The sequence below is a fragment of the Balaenoptera musculus genome, chromosome 1, assembly GCF_009873245.2.
Source record: "Balaenoptera musculus isolate JJ_BM4_2016_0621 chromosome 1, mBalMus1.pri.v3, whole genome shotgun sequence".
NCBI classification, from domain to species: domain Eukaryota; kingdom Metazoa; phylum Chordata; class Mammalia; order Artiodactyla; family Balaenopteridae; genus Balaenoptera; species Balaenoptera musculus.
In genome coordinates, this window is record NC_045785.1 from 166,252,974 (window position 1) to 166,274,630 (window position 21,657).

The window sequence follows — 21,657 nt, forward strand, 5'->3', positions numbered from 1 at the left end:
AGGTTAGTGAAATTATTAGATTTACTTGTTGAATGTGAGCATCTGTACAATATCACTGATGTGCAGTAAGGTGACCAAAGGGACAGTTTTGCAGTTGACAGTGCTAAAAATTCTTCATCCTACGTGATAAAGTCAAACTTCAAAAAATAGACTGCTAAAAGTTGAAGTAATAAAAATAATATTTGACTTTAAAAAGTCTATCTGAAGACAACATTTCAGGGACATAGGTGCAACATAAAGAGAGACTATAAGTTTAATGAAATGTCAATGATCCCCTTAATGTTTGGGTTCAGAATCACCTTGACAATTTATTTTAAGTGAGAAGAGTTCTAATAAGTACAATGAAATCAGGTTTAGGGAGTGATAAATACATATCTTTGCCTTTGAACATCAAACACTATTAATGTGCTCATTTATTAAAACATCCTCAAAGTGTTCTTTTCATATTCGTTACTGGCTTTTGTTAAATATTTTATCTATAGATCCGTGCATGGTCAATAGTGTTAAATAGTTTAAGTTGTAACATATAAAACATTCAAAGAATTTCACTTACCAAGATATTAACGTCCATTAACCAGGACTCCATTCAGCACTGAAGTATTTATTAATACATTAGTGAATTATTTATTCCCTTGTTTTATTCATTGCTTAATATCTCAGCCCTTTTGATTTTGAAATTTCATTTCTTTAGGAAAAAAATCTCAAAATGGATTTTGCCACGTTTACAGAGCATAATATCATAGCTTACAAAAAATATTGTTCTCAGAAGGATAAGATTTTCAGTGAATGTGATTTAGCTAGAAAGGCTGCATATAGTATAGTGTTGTGCTCACAGAGAGTGTACAATTAGTGTCTGAAGATGAAATCATGATGGGGAAAGAGGAGAGGAGGAACAGAATAGACAAATGGAAATAGAATGGGAATGGATGCCAAGCTAAAGGATTAATAGTATGTGGCTAAATTAGTTCATAAAATGTAAGATGAGATTACATTTTGTGAACTAATTTTTAAAAAGTAAAATGTAGGTGGCTTGGTTCCACACATAAAATATGTATTGATTTGTATCATCATTAATGACAGTAATTTTCAAAACTGACAATTATTATACTTACCACAGAGTCTATTTTCTGATTAAATGGAGGCTGGCAAATCATTTTCTTATCTCAACAGTTAGAGGGCATTTGTGTGAGACTCTTAGAGTTACACAGAGCATAAACTAAATAATAAGTATTTATTTTTACTCCCTCTCTATGTAAATCATCATTCATTAAACATTTGGTGATAATAGCAAAACTATTTTATAGCTACACTTAAAAAATTACTAGTTCCAAAGGAAATTACTGGACAATCAAAAAGTCATAGCATTAATTTTTCGAATTCTGCAACAGTAAACGATGTTTTATTTTCTTGCTTACGAATGATTTTCCAAACTTTTGTCTTTTCAAACTCAACGTTTATCCAGAATAGTTTCTGAAACCGATGCAATGCTTCAGTTTGCTTTGACTTTTGATCTTTTAAAAAGCAGTGTTTCTTGCCTCCTCACTTTTTTACCATGTACATTATGATGCAATTGCTCGAAATTTTAGTATTGACTAAGGCTTTAGCCATCATAAATTATCTGTTGACCATTTGTATTTTGAATTTAGTGAGTGTGCAGTTTATATAATCCTTGACTGTTGGTCTCCTTAAGGATCACAATTAAATTTCCCCCTTTAAATAGCAGGTAGATATATCACTAAAATGGCTCTTCTCCCAATAAGACATAAATTACCTAATTGACAAGAAAGACAACCAAATATTTAGTTCTGTGCTACTGTTTTTCCGTTAGGAACAAAGAATTCACCAGGGCTGTCACAGAAAACCTTGAAATGTTTTTTATTTTTCTTAAACTTTAAAGTTCAGAAAAGACTTGGTGGAAGAGGAAGAGCATGACTATTAAGATGTAAATCATTAGTAATAAACACCACTTGTGACTTTTTATAAACTGACTGTTTATTAGGTTTACTAGCTTTACTAGGTCAGAGTAAAGCTACCGTCAATAAACTAAATCATCTAAAATACTTTTGACATTGTCACAGAAAAGTGTGGTGCTATCTGTGTTTTTTGAAAACAGAAAATGTGTTCATTGTTCCAAAAGTTTAGAAACAAAGACAAACCCAAATCATAGCAATACTTAGGTAGGAATGTAATAAAATGATTCCAATAGGATCTCTTTTTTTAAGTCAGTCCAGAGTCCTCCAGACTGCTATTCCTACAATAGATGGAGCCTATTGAGAAAATTTCTCATTGTCAAATGTTCTAATTGTAGAAAATACCTGAGAATTCACTGTCATATATCACTGATTCTAAGATATTTTTTCCCACATTTTAACAACTCTAAAATAGAGATACATTTTACCAAAAAAAAATGCTGTTATAGTTTAACTGACAATGTTTCTTATTTCTCTGTGGCATATTAAATAAAGATACATATTTTAAGCAATGACATCTTAGATTCAATGAAATATAGTAGATGCCAGATAGAGTGTGCACTAAATGGTTTGCACCATGAACAGATGTAAAATTCAAAATTAGGTAATATAAATGTACCCATGTTACAGGTGATGAAATTGAGTCTAAAGAGATTAGACTGCTGCTTATACCATTAAAAATAGTAGTACTTGAACTCAACCTTATGATTCTCGAGCTTTAGAGCAAGCTCTCACTCTAACGAGACTACACCATCTTACACATTTGTATAAGGCTTGGCAAGAGGAACGGGAATTAAGAAATGTGCAGAAAAGGATCAGTTTTACATAAAAAATAAATGTCAGGTGATCATGAAAGCCTGTTTGAGACATTTTTTTAAAGTTCCTGTATTAAGAAAACACAGTAAGTTAAAAATCTATTTTTTTATATTGAAAAGAAGATGGCAGAGTAGAAGGACGTGCGCTCACTCCCTCTTGCAAGAGCACTGGAATCACAGCTAACTGCTGAACAATCATTGACAGGAAGACACTGGAACTCACCAAAAAAAATAATCCACATCCAAAGACAAAGGAGAAGCTAATGAGATGGTAGGAGGGGCGCAATTACAATAAAATCCAATCCCATAACTGCTGGGTGGGTGACACAAACTGGAGAACACTTATACCACAGAAGTCCACCCAGTGGAGTGAAGGTTCTGAGCCCCATGCCAGGCTTCCCAACCTGGGGGTCCAGCAACGGAAGGAGGAATTCCTAGAGAATCAGACTTTGAAGGTTAGCAGGATTTGATTCTTCAATATACGCAAATCAATCATTGTGATACACCATATTAACAAATTGAAGGATAAAAACCATATGATCATCGCAATAGATGCAGAAAAAGCTTTTGACAAAATTCAACACCGATTTATGACAAAAACTCTCCAGAAAGTGGGCATAGAAGTAACCTACCTCAACATAATAAAGGCCATATACGACAAACCCACAGCAAACATCATTCTCAATGGTGAAAAACTGAAAGCATTTCCTCTAAGATCAGGAGCAAGACAAGGATGTCCACTCTCACCACTATTATTCAACATAGTCTTGGAAGTCATAGCCACGGCAATCAGAGAAGAAAAAGAAATAAAAGGAATCCAAATTGGGAAAGAAGAAGTAAAACTGTCACTGTTTGCAGATGACATGATACTATACATAGAGAATCCTAAAGATGCCACCAGAAAACTACAAGAGCTAATCAATGAATCTGGTAAAGTTGCAGGATACAAAATTAATGCACAGAAATCTCTTGCATTGCTATACACTAATGATGACAAATCTGAAAGAGAAATTAAGGAAACACTCCCATTTACCACTGCAACAAAAAGAATCAAATATCTAGGAATTAACCTATCTAGGGAGACACAAGACCTGTAAACAGAAAACTATAAGACACTGATGAAAGAAATTAAAGACGATACAAACAGATGGAGAAATATACCATGTTCTTGGATTGGAAGAGTCAGCAATGTGAAAATGACTATGCTACCCAAAGCAATCTACAGATTCAATGCAATCCCTATCAAATTACCAATGGCATTTTTTTACAGAAGTAGAACAAAAAATCTTAAAATTTGTATGGAGACACAAAAGACCCCGAAAGACCAAAGCAGTCTTGAGGGGAAAAAAACGGAGCTGGAGGAATCAGACACCCTGACTTCAGACTATACTACAAAGCTACAGTAATCTAGACAATATTGTACTGGCATAAAAACAGAAATATAGATAAGTGGAACAGGATAGAAAGCCCAGAGATAAACCCACGCACTTATGGTCAACTAATCTATGACAAAGAAGGCAAGGATATACAATGGAGAAAAGACAGTCTCTTCAATAAGTGGTGCTGGGAAAACTGGACAGCTACATGTAAAAGAATGAAACTAGAACACTCCCTAACACCATACACAAAAATAAACTCAAAATGGATTAGAGACTTAAATGTAAGACTGGACACTATAAAACTCTTAGAGGAAAACATAGGAAGAACACTCTTTGACATAAATCACAGCAAGATCTTTTTTGATCCACCTCCTAGAGTAATGGATATAAAAATAAAAATAAACAAATGAGACCTAATGAAACTTAAAAGCTTTTGCAAAGCAAAGAGAACTACAAACAAGATGAAAAGACGACCCTCAGAATGGGAGAAAATATTTGCAAATGAATCAACGGACAAAGGATTAATCTCCAAAATATATAAACAGCTCATGCAGCTCAATACTAAAAAAACAAACAATCCAATCAAAAAATGGGCAGAGGACTTAAATAGACATTTCTCCAAAGAAGAGATACAGATGGCCAAGAAGTACATGAAAAGCTGCTCAACATCACTAATTATTAGAGAAATGCAAATCAAAACTACAGTGAGGTATCACCTCACACCAGTTAGAATGGGCATCTTCAGAAAATCCACAAACAACAAATGCTGTAGAGGGTGTGGAGAAATGGGAACCCTCTTGCACTGTTGGTAGGAATGTAAAATAATACAGCAACTATGGAGAACAGTATGGAGGTTCCTTAAAAAACTAAAAAGAGAACTACCATGTGACACAGCAATCCCACTACTGAGCATATATCCAGAGAAAACCATAATTCAAAAGGACACATGCACCCCAATGTTCATTGCAGCACTATTTACAATAGCCAGGTCATGGAAGCCACCTAAATGCCCATCAACAGATGAATGGATAAAGAAGATGTGGCACATATATACAATGGAATATTACTCAGCCATAGAAAGGAACGAAATTGGGTCATTTTTAGAGACATGGATGGATCTCGAGACTGTCATACAGAGTGAAGTAAGTCAGAAAGAGAAAAACAAATATCGTATATTAACACATATATGTGGAATCTAGAAAAAATGGTACAGATGAACCGGTTTGCAGGGCAGAAATAGAAACACATATGTAGAGAACAAACGTGTGGACACCAAGAGGGGAAAGTGGTGGTGGTGGGGGGGGGGGTGAATTGGGAGATTGGGATTGACATGTATACACTAATATGTATAAAATGGATAACTAATAAGAACCTGCTGTATAAATAAATAAATAAAATAAAACTCAAAAAAAATCTTTTTGTTCTTAATTACCTTGATCACAGTAAGTGGTGTACTGGTAACTATTTAACAACTGGTTGGAGGAGGGGTAGGAAGGTAGATCCTAATTTGCAGTGTTTGCTGATTTCTATGTTGTAAATATTCTCACTGTGGCAGATTTCCAGATACCAAAGCGGAAGCAACTGGTTTATGAATTTCTTAAAAAGTTAAGCAGATCTGGCAAACTAGTAGGAGACAGCTTGAGCAGACCACTGCCAGTAAATGTTAACCGATGATAAGAAATCATTGTATCTCATGATTGTCTTACAAAATCTTATTTGCAATATTAATTCAAATTGACTTGGAAAGGAAGGTTAAAAACTGATAAAACTATCATAAAGCGAATACAACTGTATGGTTAGCCTGTTTAAAAGAAGGATGTATAGGGGGAATAATAAATCTGTAATAATAAATCAGGATATTGTTTTCAAGTATATAATGAAATTCTACAGTGAACCTAGCAGTTTTAAGTCATAGTCTATAAATAAACAAATGTGCAATGTGGTGGTCAAACTTTAAGGATTTTCTGGGAAAGAGGGGAAAAAATCCTCAAAAAGGAAAGTTAGAGATTATTCTAAATTTGGGAGTGTTGCAAACAACAGCAAAGACTGTGAAAGAAAGCCAAAAATTTTTTAAGTTTAAGACCAAAAAAAAAAAAATGAGGAGAAAAACATTTTAATTTCATAAAATGTGAACCATTAAATTTAGAGAAAATAGTTTCACACACTAAAATTGGAAAAATAAAAATTCAAAGATACCCAACTGTGATATGCAAGCTGCAACAGGAAAATGTGTTGACAAGATGATGGGCAAAACTGCCAAGGCCTCTAATAGAAGACTTAGCCAGGTTAGTAGAAGTCAAATTCCATTACACAGCCTGTAAGGAAGTACTCATAGACTTTTGATGTTCTAGAATTCTCTTAGTTAAAAATTGCTTGAGGTTGCTGTGGGGAAGGTGCTGCTGCTGTAGCCACTGCTCGGCTGACTCGAAGAATTTTAGGGAGACCTTCAAGATGGCAGAGGAGTAAGACATGGAGATCACCTTCCTCCCCACAAATACATCAAAAATACATCTACAGGGCTTCCCTGGTGGCACAGTGGTTGGGAGTCTGCCTGCCGGTGCAGGGGACACGGGTTCGAGCCCTGGTCTGGGAGGATCCCACATGCCGCGGAGCAACTAGGCCCGTGAGCCACAACTACTGAGCCTGCGTGTCTGGAGCCTGTGCTCCGCAACAAGAGAGGCCGCGACAGTGAGAGGCCTGCGCACCGCGATGAAGAGTGGTCCCCACTCGCCGCAACTAGAGAAAGCCCTCGCACAGAAATGAAGACCCAACACACCCAAAAAATAAATAAATAAATAAATAAATAAATAAATAAATTTATTTAAAAAAAAAAATACATCTACATGTGGAACAACTCCTACAGAACACCTACTGAATGCTGGCAAAAGACTTCAGACTTCCCAAAAGTTTTGCTTTTACCATTTGATTTGGGTTCTATTTGTTCGTTTTTGGGTTTTTTTTCCTTTTTTTTGTTCCTTTTCTTCTGAGCCATGTGACTGGCAGGGTCTTGGTGCTCCAGGCGGGTGTCAGGCCTGAGCCTCTGAGGTGGGAGAGCCAAGTCCAGGACATTGGACGACCAGACACCTCCCGGAGTCATGTAATATCAATTGATGAGAGCTCTCCCAGAGATCTCCACCTCAACACTAAGACCCAGCTCCACCCAATGACCAGCAAGCTCCAGTGCTGGACGCCCCCATGCCAAACAACTAGCAAGACAGGAACACAACCCCAACTATTAGCAGAGAGGCTGCCTAAAGTCATACTAAGTTAAGTTCACAGACACCCCAAAACACACCACCAGACACGGCCCTGCCCACCAGAAGGACAAGATCCAGCCCCACCCACCAAAACACAGGCACAAAAATAAACTCATAAATAAAACATACACAAAAATAAACTCAAAATGGATTAGAGACCTAAATATAAGACCGGGCACTATAAAACTCTTAGAGGAAAACATAGGAAGAACACTCTATGACATAAATCGCAGCAAGATCCTTTTTGGCCCACCTCCTAGAAAAATAGAAATAAAAACAAAAATAAACAAATGGGACCTAATGAAACTTAAAAGTTTTTGCACAGCAAAGGAAACGATAAAGAAGATGAAAAGACAACCCCCAGAATGGGCATAAATATTTGCAAACAAAGCAACTGACAAAGGATTAATCCAAAATATACAAGCAGCTCATGCAGCTCAATATCAAAAACACCAACAACCCAATCCAAAAATGGGCAGAAGATCTAAATAGACATTTCCCCAAAGAAGATATACAGATTGCCAACAAACACATGAAAGGATGCTCAACATCACTAATAATTAGAGAAATGCAAATCAAAGCCACAATGAGGTATCACCACACACAGGTCAGAATGACCATCATCAAAAAATCTACAAACATTAAATGCTAGAGATGGTGTGGAGAAAAGGGAACCCTCTTGCACTGGTGGTGGGAATGTAAATTGATACAGCTACTATGGAGAACAGTACGGAGGTTCCTTAGAAAACTAAAACTAGAACTACCATACGATCCAGCAATCCCACTACTGGGCATATACCCTGAGAAAACCATAATTCAAAAAGAGACATGTACCACAATGTTCATTGCAGCACTATTTACAATAGCCAGGACATGGAAGCAGCTAGGTGTCCACTGACAGATGAATGGATAAAGAAGATGTGGCACATATATACAGTGAATTATTACTCAGCCATAAAACGAAATGAAATTGAATTACCTGTAGTGAGATGGATGGACCTAGAGTCTGTCATACAGAGTGAAGTAAGTCAGAAAGAGAAAAAGAAATACTGTATGCTAACACATATATATGGAATCTAAAGAAAAAAAAATGGTTCTGATGAACCTAGGGGCAGGACAGGAATAAAGACGCAGACGTTGAGAATGGACTTGAGGACACGGGGAGGGGGAAGGGGAAGCTGGGACGAGGTGAGAGAGTGGCATGGACATATATATGCTACCAAATGTAAAATAGCTAGTGGGAAGCAGCTGCATAGCACAGGGAGATCAGCTCGGTGGTTTGTGACCACCTAGAGGGATGGGATAGGGAGGGTGGGAGGGACACGCAAGAGGCAGGGGATATGGAGATATATGTATACATACAGCTGATTCACCTTGTTATACAGCAGAAAGTAACACAACCTTGTAAAGCAATTATATCCCAATAAAGATGTTTAAAAAAAAAAACAACAAGCAAACAATGCTTGAAATTTGTTGGGTATTGGTTGCTTTTGTAAAGCAGAAAATGATCCTGTTTAAAAAATCGTTTTTATTGTAGCTGAATAATTAACATTGAGCACATTTTGCATCTCTGCGCGTCTTTTTTTTTTTTTTTTAGAACACATATCCATAATAAATAGTATATTCAATTCAAGCCAACTGTAGCAACTTGAGTCTGCTGAGCTCTGACCGTATGAATAGGCTTTCCTAGACAGAGTCTTCTGGCCCATGCTCTGGAGCCTTTCAACAAACACCTTGGTGCCCTGAAAACAGCTCTTAATTAAACAGAAATTGATAGGAAAAGGAACCAAGACGGGTTTAGAAGCGTTTTGCTTCCTCCTTCACCTTGTCCCTCCGTGCCCTCACCCCCATGCAGTAAAACTCAGAACCTCCTTTTTTTCTTTCTTCCTAGTTAAACCATACTCATCCTACAGATGCAGGTCAAGTCCCATCTTCTTGATATAGGTCCCCTGACAACCCCATGGCACAGCAATCTCTCCAGACCTAACCATGTTTGCCTGAACCACTCTCTTTCAGTATATAATCACGTGGGACCTCTTTTGATTTACCTATTTTGACAGCTATGTCTTATCTGTTCAATGGCCCTGCAGGCAGGCAGGATCTGTATTTCATGTCATTTATCTCCACCCTCTGGCTACTGGACCCTTCCTTCTTTTCTTCTTTCCTCCCTTCCACAAATATTTATTAGCAAGCTACTTGTTTGTCAGGTACTTGTTTGCTAGGCACTGGAGAAAGAAACAAATTTGAATAAACCATTGTCTCTGAGTCTATGAGTCAGAAACAAATTTGAATAAACCATGAGTCCTTTGAAGCTTTTGCCCCTCCTTACCTCTCCAGCCTCACCTTAACACTTTTCTTTTAGCTCTAGACAGATTAAAAGATGTTCAGTTCTCTAAATACACTACTTCCTCTCACCTCTGGGGTTTTCAGCTGTTTCCTGTGTCTAAGAATGCTTTGCCCTTCCTATTCCTGTTCTGTCCTCCATCCAATTTATATCTGACCAACACCTACTCAATCCTTCTGGTCTCAGCCTAGATGATACTTTCTCCAGGAGATTTCCCTTATTCCCAAAGTGGGGTGCCCTTTTTATGTGCTCTCTTGTACCGTTCCTGGCATTGCACTTCCAAAATGGAGTTATAATTGCCTGTTTATTTATCTGTGTGTGTCATTGAAATCTATTATCTATTAGTACAGATATGTGTTTCTAGTGTGCACTGCGTGAGTCACGTGCATGGTTAGCTCTTGGTACCTAGCAGGTATTTTTTAAAATGTAATGAATGAATGAATAAATGTCACAAAGGTAAACAGGTCACAATCCCTGCCCTTGAGGACATCACCATCTAGTGGGGGAGACAGAAATGCAAACAGATAACCATAGTACAAGGTGCTATATTTTACAATAGATACATGGGGGTCCAAAGTGACTAATTTTGCCTGCGAAGACAAGTCCTTTACCAAGGAGGTGATATTTGAGCTGAGTTTTGAAGCCTTTCAAAGTTGTACTGTGTAGAGAAGAGGCACATAGCAGATGCTCAGTGATTAACTCCTTTCGAATGTTCCAGCATAGCTCTGTACAAGTCTATATGGTCTTAAATGGTTCAAACCTTCCAGGTGCCTTTCAGTGCAAGAAAGAAAAGAACAGAGTATGGCCATAAATGAAGGATGCAACTAATCAGAACAGTGGGAAGATTGTATTTGGAAAAAGTTTCAACAATGTCAAATATAAATCACACCAGTGGCTGCTGGGAAGACTATTATCACTGACTACATCTACTGGAAAGAAACTGTATCAAGAAGAGTGAAACACTAGATTGCCTATGCCAGTCAATGTAAGGAGAAGAAATTAAAAGGCCTGAGAGAGGGGAATTCTTCACTGAACACATAGGGAAGTTCTACAGCTCTGGAATCTTTTAGTCTGTGAAAATTTTACCAAAGAGGAACAGAAAGGCAACATTCAACACAAATCTAGACTATAGTGGAAATAGTCAAGCATGTCATGTGGAGCTGGGCCAAACTAACATGTATGAATCCCACCTATAAAACCTTCCCTCCGCAGCCCTTTAGACTGCAAGCAAGATGTGAAAAGTGGTACTAACAAAGAAAATGAAAGGTGACTTTTCTCACCTTTAAGCAAACAAAGAAATATTGATTAGTCCTTAATTTCTGGAGGAATTAAAATTTAAGTTAAAATAATAAAAAATAAAATTTGGGGACTTCCCTGGTGGTGCAGTGGTTAAGAATCTGCCTGCCAATGCAGGGGACACAGGTTCAAGCCCTTGTGCTACTGAGCCCACATGCTGCAACTACTGAAGCCCGGGCACCTAGAGCCCATGCTCCGCAACAAGAGAGGCCACCACAATGAGAAGCCCACGCACTGCAATGAAGAGTAGCCCCCACTCACCACAACTAGAGAAAGCCCACGTGCCGCAATGAAGACCCAATGCAGTCAAATAAATAAATAAATTTTTAATTTTACATTTTTTAAAAAAATAACATAAAATTTGAGTAAGTTTAAAATCACTACGGCTACCTCTCTGGACTCACCCCTGACCATGATGTCACAATTCACATTCCAGAAACAGCCCCTTGTGTTTCTCTGCACACACAAATTGCTGCTCCAAAGCCTTTTGGAATGTTATTTCCTTTGCCTGAGTTACTTTCTCCCATCTCGCTTCTACCATCATTAACCAGCTAAAATCTATTCTACTTTCAAGACAAAGTTCAGGTATTACCTCTAAAAAGTCTTTTCTGAATCCCAAGACTGTGGTATTCACCGCTGCTCTGTGCTCTTGCAATATTTTTCCCTGTTTGTGTCTTGGTAACCTATCACTTCCGCCAGTACAGGGTCTTATTTATATTTATGTTCATAGGGTCTCTAGCCATTCCTAGGACCTACCAGGCATCCAGATAATAGTTCTTAAATGAATGAACAAATTGAAGAATATATTAAAGTGCTATTGTAAGATTTACTAAGTATTTTGATTAGATCTATGCCTCGGGAAGACAAATCTGGCAGCAAAGTGCAGGGTGATTAGAGTGGGAAGACATCAGAATCAGAAGCAAGAAGAACTGGGGGCTATAAAAAGAGTTCAGGCAAGTGGCCATGAGGGTCTGGATTAAGGAGACGGCAGTGAGGACCATAAGGAAGGGATCAATCTGAGATACATTTTGGAAGTTAAATCAATGGAGTTTGGTGGCTGGCTGGTGAACAAGGGGGACAAATAATATTTTTAGTCTTTTCTGTTATTCAGTAACCCATCAACAGAAGAATAATACCATTAACGAAAAGAAAGGAGTCTGGAATAAGAGTGACTTTGAAGAAAGGACTGGAGAAGGGAAGAAACACGGCAAGAAGCTAATAAAATATCCAGACATAAAGTGATCAAAAGGGAAGAAAGGGGCCAGGAGGATGCAGATTCATGGAAGCTAAGGTTTGGTACAGCTTTAAGGAAAGTGTGGTCTAGAGTGAGAAAGCTGCAGTGAAGTCAAGAAAGATGTCAGGGAATTCCTTGGCTGTCTAGTGGTTAGGACTCCATGCTTCCACTTCAGGGGGCATGAGTTCAATCCCTGGTCTCAGAATTAAGATGCCGCAAGCTGTGCGGTGCGGCAAAAAAAAAAAAAAAAAAAGTCAGCCTCAGTTATCTTAGCTCACAAATCCCAAGGCAACGGCTTTTGGGATTTAGGGTCCCAAGTTTAAGTACAGCTCCTTCCAACAGTTTCCCCTCGTCCTAACCTGCCCTTGATTTTCCATTATGAAAATTGTTGGTTGAAACTTATCACTCAGCCAGTACACAACCTTGGGGATATTCCTTTATTTCATAGAACCTATTAAGGAGCTATTTCAGTTGTGCCAAAAATAGGAAAACAAGAAATATTTGGTCATTTGGAGCATATTTTTATGTCCAAATGAAACCAAATTATTTAAACAATTAAACATATCCAGGTAATTGGTTTAATCTCTTCTGAGCTATGCTGAGAAAAAAAATCAGGGAAATAAAAAGGCTTTTATTTAAACAAGACATATGGAACAGACCAAGCTTCCTCTGCGAAAAGTTCCTCTTGTGTTGGGATTAGGTTTAGCTACAATAAAAGAAAACCTAAAATAACAGTAGCTAAAATATGTAAAGATTTATTTTCTTATATAAAAGAAGTCCAGTTGTGGTAGTCCAAACTTAGATGGCAGCTACAGGAAGCAAAGGACACCCGAGCTCCTATCTCCATGCTCTGCCATAGTTCAAGTCACTTCCTGGTCTAAAATGGTTGCAAGAGCTACAGCCATAATATCAAATTCCATGAAAAAAACAAAAAAGGGGAAGGAAAGATTAGAACAGTTTTCCTTAGCTGTCTGTTCCTCTTTTAAGTAAACTTTCTGGAAATCCCTCCCAATAATTCCAACAATTTATGCTCCATCTCAATGGCCAGCACATGATCGTTTGGATCCACACAGTCAAGAGAAGTTGAGAAACTTCCTTAATATGGGAAAGGAAATAGTCAATCAAGTCCAGGAAGCACAGAGAGTTCCATACAGGAAAAATCCAAGGAGAAACACTCCAAGACACATATTAATCAAACTATCAAAAATTAAATACAAAGAAAAACTATTAAAAGCAGCAAGAGAAAAATAACATACAAGGGAATCCCCATAAGGTTAACAGCTGATCTTTCAGCAGAAACTCTACAAGCCAAAAGGGAGTGGCAGGACATATTTAAAGTGATGAAATGGAAGAACCTACAACCAAAATTACTCTACCCAGCAAGGATCTCATTCAGATTTGACAGAGAAATTAAAACCTTTACAGACAAGCAAAAGCTAAGAGAATTCAGCACCACCAAACCAGCTCTACAACAAATGCTAAAGGAACTTCTCTAGGCAGGAAACACAAGAGAAGGAAAAGATCTACAATAACAAACCCATAACAATTAAGAAAATGGTAATAGGAACATACATATGAATAATTACCTTAAAAGTAAATGGATTAAATGCTCCAACCAAAAGACATAGACTGGCTGAATTGATACAAAAACAAGACTCATATATATGCTGTCCACAAGAGACCCATTTCAGACCTAGGGACACATACAGACTGAAAGTGAGGGGATGGAAAAAGATATTCCATGCAAATGGAAATCAAAAGAAAGACAGAGTAGCAATTCTCCTATCAGACAAAATAGACTTTAAAATAAAGACTATTACAAGAGACAAAGAAGGACACTACATAATGATCAAGGGATCAATCCAAGAAGAAGATATAACAATTGTAAATATTTATGCACCCAACAAAGGAGCACCTCGACACATAAGGCAACTGCTAACAGCCATAAAAGGGGAAATTGACAGTAACACAATCATAGTAGGGGACTTTAACACCCCACTTTCACCAATGGACAGATCATCCAAAATGAAAATAAATAAGGAAACACAAGCTTAAAATGATACATTAAACAAGATGGACTTAATTGACATTTATAGGACATTGCATCCAAAAACAACAGAATACACTTTCTTGTCAAGTGCTCATGGAACATTCTCCAAGATAGATCATATCTTGGGTCACAAATTAAGCCTCAGTAAATTTAAGAAAATTGAAATCGTATCAAATATCATTTCCGATAACAATGCTTTGAGACTAGATATCAATTACAGGAAAATATCTGTAAAAAATACAAATACATGGAGGCTAAACAATACACAACTAAATAACCAAGAGATCACTGAAGAAATCAAAGAGGAAATCAAAAAATACCTAGAAAAAAATGACAATGAAAACACGACGACCCAAAACCTATGGGAGGCAGCAAAAGCAGTTTGAAGAGGGAAGTTTATAGCAATACAATCCTACCTCAAGAAACATCTCAAATAAACAACCTAACCTTACACCTAAAGCAATTAGAGAAAGAAGAACAGAAAAACCCCAAAGTTAGCAGAAGGAAAGAAATCATAAAGATCAGATCAGAAATAAATGAAAAAGAAATGAAGGAAACAATAGCAAAGATCAATAAAACTAAAAGCTGGTTCTTTGAGAAGATAAACAAAATTGATAAACCATTAGCCAGACTCATCAAGAAAAAAAGGGAGAAGACTCAAGTCGATAGAACTAGAAATGAAAAAGGAGAAGTAACAACTGACACTGCAGAAATACAAAGGATCATGAGAGATTACTACAAGCAACTATATGCCAATAAAATGGACAACCTGGAAGAAATGGACAAATTCTTAGAAAAGCACAACCTTCCAAGACTGAACCAGGAAAAATAGAAAATATAAACAGACCAATCACAAGCACTGAAATTGAGACTGTGATTAAAAATCTTCCAACAAACAAAAGCCATGGACCAGATGGCTTCACAGGCGAATTCTATCAAACATTTAGAGAAGAGCTAACATCTGTCCTTCTCAAACTCTTCCAAAATATAGCAGAGGGAGGAACATTCCCAAACTCATTCTACGAGGCCACCATCACCCTGATACCAAAACCAGACAAAGATGTCACAAAGAAAGAAAACTACAGGCTAACATCACTGATGAACATAGATGCAAAACTCCTCAACAAAATACTAGCAAACAGAAGCCAACAGCACATTAAAAGGATCATACACCATGATCAAGTGAGGTTTATCCCAGGAATGCAAGGAATCTTCAATATACGCAAATCAATCAATGTGATACACCATATTAACAAATTGAAGGAGAAAAACCATATGATCATCTCAATAGATGCAGAAAAAGCTTCGACAAAATTCAACACCCATTTATGATAAAAACCCTCCAGAAAGTAGGCATAGAGGGAACTTACCTCAACATAATAAAGGCCATATATGACAAACCCACAGCCAACATCATTCTCAATGGTGAAAAAATGAAACCATTTCCACTAAGATCAGGAACAAGACAAGGTTGCCCACTCTCACCACTATTATTCAACATTGTTTTGGAAGTTTTAGCCACAGCAATCAGAGAAGCAAAAGAAATAAAAGGAATCCAAATTGGAAAAGAAGAAGTAAAGCTGTCACTCTTTGCAGATGACATGATACTGTACATAGAGAATCCTAAAGATGCTACCAGAAAACTACTAGAGCTAATCAACGAATTTGGTAAAGTAGCAGGATACAAAATTAATGCACAGAAATCTCTTGCATTCCTATACACTAATGATGAAAAATCTGAAAGAGAAATTAAGGAAACACTCCATTTACCATTGCAACAAAAAGAATAAAATAACTAAGGAGACAAAAGCCTTGTATGCAGAAAACTATAAGACACTGATGAAAGAAATTAAAGATGATACAAAGAGATGGAGAGATATACCATGTTCTTGGATTGGAAGAATCAACATTGTGTATATGACTATACTACCCAAAGCAATCTACAGATTCAATGCAATCCTTGTCAAACTACCAATGGCATTTTTCACAGAACTAGAACAAAAAAATTCACAATTTGTATGGAAACACAAAAGACACCGAATAGCCAAAGCAATCTTGAGAAAGCAAAACAGAGCTGGAGGAATCAGGCTCCCTGACTTCAGACTATACTACAAAGCTACAGTAATCAAGACAGTGTGGTACTGGCACAAAAACAGAAATATAGATCAATGGAACAGGATAGAAACCCAGAGATAAACCCACGTACATATGGTCACCTTATCTTTGATAAAGGAGGCAAAAATATACAATGGAGAAAAGACAGCCTCTTCAATAAGTGGTGCTGGGAAAACTGGACAGCTACATGTAAAAGAATGAAATTAGAACAGTCCTTAACACCATACGCAAAAATAAATTCAAAATGGCTTAAAGACCTAAATGTAAGGACAGAGACTATAAAACTCTTAAGAGGAAAACATAGGAAGAACACTCTATGACATAAATCACAGCAAGATCCTTTTTGACCCACCTCCTAGAAAAATAGAAATAAAAACAAAAATAGACAAACGGGACCTAATGAAACTTAAAAGCTTTTGCACAGCAAAGGAAACCATAAACAAGACGAAAAGACCACCTTCAGAATGGGAGAAAATATTTGCAAATGAAGCAACTGACAAAGGATTAATCTCCAAAATTTACAAGCAGCTCATGCAGCTCAATTTCAAAAAAACAAACAACCCAATCCAAAATTGGGCAGAAGATCTAAATAGACATTTCTCCCAAGAAGATATACAGATTGCCAACAAACACATGAAAGAATGCTCAACATCACTAATGATTAGCGAAATGCAAATCAAAACTACAATGAGGTATCATCTCACACTTGTCAGAATGACCATCATCAAAAAATCTACAAACAATAAATGCTGGAGAGGGTGTGGAGAAAAGGCAACTCTCTTGCACTGTTGGTGGGAATGTAAATTGATACAGCCGCTATGGAGAACAGTATGGAGGTTCTTTAAAAAACTAAAAATAGAACTACCATACGACCCAGCAATCCCACTACTGGGCATATACCCTGAGAAAACCATAATTCAAAAAGAGTCATGTACCACAATGTTCATTGCAGCTCTATTCACAATAGCCAGAACATGGAATCAACCTAAGTGTCCATCAACAGATGAATGGATAAAGAAGATGTGGCACATATATACAATGGAATATTACTCAGCCATAAAACGCAATGAAATTGAGTTATTTGTAGTGAACTGGATGGACCTAGAGTCTGTCATACAGAGTGAAGTAAGTCAGAAAGAGAAAAACAAATACCGTATGCTAACACATATATATGGAATCTAAGAAGAAAGAAAAAAGGGTTATGAAGAACCTAGGGGCAGGACAGGAATAAAGATGCAGACATAGAGAATGGACTTGGGGACACAGGGTGGGGGAAGGGTAAGCTGGGATGAAGTGAGAGAGTGGCATGGACTTATATATACTACCAAATGTAAAACAGATAGCTAGTGGGAAGCAGTCACATAGCACAGGGAGATCAGCTCGGTGCTTTGTGACCACCTAGAGGGGTGTGATAGGGAGGGTGGAAGGGAGACGCAAGAGGGAGGGGATATGGGGATATATGTATATGTATAGCTGATTCACCTTGTTATAAAGCAGAAACTAACACTCCATTGTAAAGCAATTATACTCCAATAAAGATGTTAAAAAAAAAAAAAAAAAATATATATATATATATATATATATATAAAACGGCCAATTAAAGCTAAAAAAAAAAAAAGCAGTTGAGAAATGTAGTTTGCTTTTAAATCTGGGCACATAGCTGCCCTGGTAATATAGGGGTTATCTTGTAAAAAATGAGGGAGGGGGCATGGCTAATGGGCAACTAGTAATCTCTTCCACATGTCGTCTCATTGTTTTAAATATGGTGGCTTATTTACCTGAAGTCCTAAATGCATTAAGTTCAAGAAGATGGAGACTTACATGTGAAATTTAAAAAAACAAAAACAGTAAAAGAGCTGTTAGACAGCATAGTGGCGGTTGCCAGAGGGAGGGGTGGTGGGTATGGGGAAAAAGGATGAAGGGAGTCAAAGGGTAAAACTTCCAGGCGTAAGATAAATAAATCACAGGGGATGTAATGTACAGCATGGTGACTATAGTTAATAACAGTGTAGTAACACTGTAACTTAATATTTGTAAGTTGCTAAGAGAGTAGATCTTTAAAGTTCTCATCACTAGAAAAAAAATGTAACTATGTATGGTGGTGGAGTTTAACTGGACTTATTGAGATGATCATTTCACAATATATACATATTGAATCATTATGTTGTACACCGGAAACTAATATAATGTTATATGTCAATTATGTCTCAAAAAAAGTAATCAATAGCACACACACACAAAAGAAGATGGAGACTTAAAAGCACTATAGCACTTAGATTTTTTAGCTGAGTATGTTAATATCTTCCTTTCTTATGCTATTATAAAGTACATTTTGGCCCACTATAAACATTGGAAAATATTGAAAATATAAATATATTTTCTTGTATTCAAAAAAGCAATAAATGTTGCTTTTGTTAAGTGAAGTTAGTTTTTTCATGAGTGGTAAATGCCAGCAAAACAAACCCTTCTTTTTCTTCCTAAAATGTTTCTCCTTAAGCCACAGTTAAAGACAAAGATTGCCATAGCTAGCCTCTGTGGCTATTAGAAAAAGAATCTACTACTGAAGAGAGGTTACAAATTTTCTGCCAAGGAAACAGAGTTTGGCTGATGTGTAAGTTGGGTAATCACTTGTGACTTCCTCCTGACTAAATGCAGTCACCTCTTCTCAGCCTTCACTGCCCTTAAATTCTTTATTGAATTCAACACAGTAGATTCACCTATTCATGAAATTTTCTTTCCCTTCCCTTGGCCTCTGTGACATGGTGCTACTATGTATGGTTTATTTCTCTGACTGCTTCTTTTCAATCTCCTTTTCTAGAGCTCCTTCCTCCATGCACCCCTAAAAAAGTAATCCTCCCATCTTGTTTCCAGGACCCAATCCTTCTCTTACCCCATGTAGAGTTCAGTGACACTTTCATCCCCACCCTTCAATATAACTCCTGTGGATGGCCTCTCTAATCCCACATTTCTAACTTCTGTTTATAAAAAGCATGTTTGTTTGTTTGTTTTAACCTAGATCTTCCATAGACACTTCGAATTCAACAACTCCAATACTGAGTTCAGCCTATTCCTATCTGCATCCAAATCCATTCCCCCTTTTGCCTTCTCCCTCTTGGTTGCTGACATGACACTGCCATCTCTCCAGTTCTTTAGACAGAACACTTGAATATCATCTTGAGTCTCATCTTCCTTCCCCACCATCCATATCTAATCATATACCAAAAATCCATTGATTCCGGCTCCAGAATCATTTTCATTGCCATTAGTTTTCATTTAGAATAATGTTACGTTACCTTGAGGTGTCTCTCTGCTGTCAGTCATGCCACGTACCGCTACCCATCCTGTCCTACCTCTTCTAAAAAAAATCTTCAATTGGCTACACCTTGCACAGAGAATAAAGTTCAGATTCTAGTATTTGGACTTTGAAGTTCTCTCTAATCTGGAACCAATCTGTTTATCGCCTTTCATACCTCTTTCCCCACTACTCCCTTTCCACGGGACAAGCCTAGGAATCAAAATGAATCTCCCCCTTATTTCTCCCACAGCACTTTATGAGCACCGAAAGTCACCCAAGGGGAAAAAAAAAAAAAGTCACCCATGGTACTCATCACACTCTGCTTTTTAGAGCTATTTGTGCTTGTCTGTTTCCCTGGTTAGGCAGTGAGTCTCTGGAGGACTCATTCTTACCACCTCACTGTGCTCACAACAGTTATCTTTAGTGTAGTAAGAGAGATGTTATCCTCCGTGGATGTTTGCTGAAGAAAAACGAGCTGTGTACAGCCTTTGCTTCTGCTCACAGAATTCAGAGTTCAAGGACGACCCTCAGCACAGCTGTGACATAAGGCTTCAGTGCTTCAAGATATTCCCTTTTTCCACTCTCCTTTATTTCACTTACAGATGCTCAGTGCCCTCTTGTTCACTCCTGCCCACCCAGGCCCCTTCCTAGGGTGTCTACATAGACCCGTCCTTTTGAGCAACTCCAACGCCGAGAACTTTTCCTTCCCATTTTCTTACCAAAACCTACACATCCCTAAGATGGACTTCAGACTCCTTTCTTCCCATTTCATAGATCGAGGGACTAAGGCCCAGCAAGATGATATGAATTGCCCAAGTTCATGTGACCTATTAGGTGGCCTAGCTGAGACAGAATCGGGTCTCTTGACTCCAAGTTCATTGCTCTTTTTTTCACACTTTGCTGCCCACCCTTTCTCTCCTTCAGCCTTCAGCCTCTGGCTGCTGTTAAAGACTGGCAAGGCCAAGCCTCTAATGCTCAGTGAGTATCTCTCTTTGAAAGACAGTTATCCATGCTCTAAGTCACAATAACAGGTATCGGAGAGAGTTCACATCAGTCCCCTCTTGCGATTGTTTGGTCACAGTCTCCTCCTAGCTTCTGAAGTCACACCTTAGAGAGACACTGTCTAGGCTGGGATATGGAAAGCCTGCACATTTTCTGCAATGTGCTTCCTTATGGCTGTGTGGTTAGTGATATTCACTGTGTAACACAATCCTCCCACGCTCCACAGAAACCATGGCAGCAGAACTCCAGAGGCATCCCGCTGCAGCTTTAGAACTTCCCCGGGGGGAAGAGTTCAGTTCATGCATATGAGGTAATTTCTGTGAAGGGTATTTAAAGCCCTTAAAAACATTCATGAATGAGTCTTTTCAATACTACTTGGAAGGAAGTCAGGGACTTCACCATTGAAACCGAGCAGTAATGAAATTCAATGTCCGCCACACAAGAGATATGAATGCCTCAGGGCAGAACAAAGACCAGCTGAATCAGCCAAGGGCAGTTACTTCCACAAAATGCATTTACCTGAATAGGAACTTGAAGGGTTTTCAAGGAATGACACTGTGTCCTTTCCAAAAATATCATGTGTTCTTTAGTCACCATGTAAAACTAAGAATCTAAATTTTATTCTAGTTTGGTCTTGATGCCATATTTTACGGTTTAATCATCAGGGCTGGATGATCTGAGGAAGCATTGCATTTTTTCAGATGGAAAAAGGAAGCAGTGAAAGCTTGCCTTCTCTACAGGCTTTGATTTTAGAATTATAGCTCTCTGATGCTGAAGGAACTTTGTAGCACATCTAAACCAACCATATATTTTAGAAGTAAAGAACTGGTCCCTGTTCATCTGATAACATAGAAATTATCCTATTTTGTGAAAATCATTCTACTTTAGAAACAGGAATTA